Source organism: Sus scrofa, chromosome X, assembly GCF_054392235.1.
Source record: "Sus scrofa isolate SSC_HxYL_T2T_F1_AM1 chromosome X, Sscrofa_HxYL_maternal_Yorkshire_Landrace_v2.0, whole genome shotgun sequence".
Taxonomy (NCBI): domain Eukaryota; kingdom Metazoa; phylum Chordata; class Mammalia; order Artiodactyla; family Suidae; genus Sus; species Sus scrofa.
The window spans coordinates 30,404,292-30,406,662 of NC_139401.1; the positions used below are offsets into that span (position 1 = coordinate 30,404,292).

Consider the following 2,371-nt stretch of genomic DNA (forward strand, 5'->3'; position numbering starts at 1 on the left):
ACAACCTTCTGTGAAAAGGTGTGCTTGGTGGCATGTACCCCCCTTCACAAAAATCACACATATACTAACATTCCTCGCTACTTTGGAGAGGTTTTTCAGAGCTATCTGAATTGCTGCCTCCTGGGCTATAGTTCTCATTTTGCCCTAAATAAAACTTAACTCTCAACTTTTAGGTTGTGCATATTTTTAAGTGAACCATGGGTATTTAAGGGACAATTGGGGTCATTTGGGGGAGTTAGTTTTCCTGTGTATCTCCCATACATACAGGGAAGTACATGTTATTAAACTTGTTATCGTGTTAACTGATCTTTTATTACATGGGTGTCTCAGCCAAGAACTCAGAAAGTTAAAGGGAAAATTGGAGTTCTTGTCGTGGCACAGCAGAAATGAATCCAACTAGGAACCTTGAGGTTGCACGTTCGATCCCTGGCCTTGCTCAGTGGGTTAAGGATCCAGCTGTGGTGTAAGTCAGAGTCGTGGCTCAGATCTGGCATTGCTGTGGCTCTGGCGTAGGCTGGCAGCAACAGCTCCAATTTGAACCCTAGCCTGGGAACCTCCATACGCTGTGGGTGTGGCCCTAAAAAAAAAAAAAGACAAAAACAAAACACACACACACACAAAAGGAAGTTAAAGGGAAAATTAATTTTCCTCTCCTACAGAGAATCTAATAATTATAGGCATTTGCCAGGCTTTTGGTTTCTTTGGCTTTCAGATTCCCTGTAACACTTAATAATAGGCTTCTGTTCTATTTGCTGCTTGTCAATTACGTAGAGAGGTAATGAGCAGCCAGGCAGGAGGAGTCTGTCTTGGCCATGAACATATCTGGAGGAAGGCAACTGGAAGTGGCAGAGCCCAGGAATATTAGATCTCTGGGACCCCACAAACCAGATCAAGATGTGCAAGTGCACAAGGCTTGGTCCTATATCCTTTCTTGGAGTCCTGGAGCTGAGGCTACCCATGAGGCCCAAAGCCTTCCTGCCCCTGTGCACCCTTCTGCAGCTGTCCCAGCTGTTCTAGTCACACAGCTCTTCAGCTGAAGATGTGCAGAAAGTGGTAGACACCAATGGGAAGCAGTCGGGGGACCCCAGCATGTGCCCTCTCACCTGGGCCCATCTGAGTCATTCCCTGCAAGTACTTGAGTTGGAAGTGATGCCATTGGAGACCCCACAGACCCTACACATAATGCTCATTCATGGCACATACTGGTAGCACTGGCCATCCATCCTGCTCAGAGGTCTGTCCTGCTGGGGAAGGATGCACATCCACCTGGCCTCAGGACTGCCTGGGGACCATGATGTTATCAGTGGCATGCAGCCAAATTGCAAGGTGGCCGTGTTCATCAATGGGCCCCAGGCCCTGGCAGATGAAACCCCCTTCTTCTATTCTGTCAGTGGGGTGATCCTGATTCCAGAGAATGCTGATGGTTTCCTACTTCCCAAGTCCTTCAAGAAGGTCTGCAGCTATGCCTTACCTGAAAGCCCCTCTCCTTGGCTGGTAATGAAGAGACAGATTGTTAGAGTAACCCTAAGCATGGCTCCAGAGGGTGAAGGATGATCCAACAATAAAATAGTCATTTTAAAAAAAGAGAAGTTCTCTTGTGGCTCAGCGGGTTAAGGATCCAGTGTTGTCACTGCAGCAGCTCAGGTCACTGCTGTGACTTGGGTTCAATCCCTGGTCTGGGAAATTTGGCATGCCGTGGGATCAGCAAAAAATAAAAATAAAAAAAAAATAAAAAGAGAGAAAGAGAGAGAGAAAAATGTAAAAAGACATCAACAACAAAAAGAAACTCAAGTTTTTTTTAAAAAAAAAATCGAAGTCATCACAGCCCAAGATCTCTTCCAGGCAAACTCTTACTGTTTCTCTGTTCTCTGTGCTGACTCGTCTTCCTCTCATTCAACTTGATGGCTGCTCCCCTAAGCTTTTCTTAATAGATTTAGGTGGGAGGTTGACGTCCTTAATGGAGTTGTCCCTCAGTATCTGAGGGGGATTCGTTTCAGGACCCCCCAGGATACCAAAATCTATGATGTTCAAGTCCCTTATATAAAATGGCATAGTTGGAGTTCCCACTGTGGTACTTATTTATTTTTTTATTTACTTTTCTCTTTAGGGCCACACCTGTGGCTTATGTAAGTTCCCAGGCTAGGGGTTGAATCTGAGCCTGCCTACACCACAGCCAGATCAAAGTTACACCCGAATTGCATCTGTAAACTACACCGCGTCTTGAAGCAAAGCTGTATCCTTAATCCACTGAGGGAGGCCAGGGATCAAACTCGAATCCTCATGGATACTAGTCAGATTCCTTTTTGTTTTGGCCACCCCACAGCATATGGAGTTCCTGGGCCAGGGATCAGATTCGAGATGTAGTTTCTAC

The 2,371-nt window shown here is 45.8% G+C and overlaps 1 pseudogene; it reads left to right on the plus strand.

Annotated features, from left to right (window-relative positions):
- Positions 1-788: 788 nt before the first annotated feature.
- Positions 789-1,565, plus strand: LOC100518166 (tRNA 2'-phosphotransferase 1 pseudogene; annotated as a pseudogene).
- Positions 1,566-2,371: the final 806 nt, after the last annotated feature.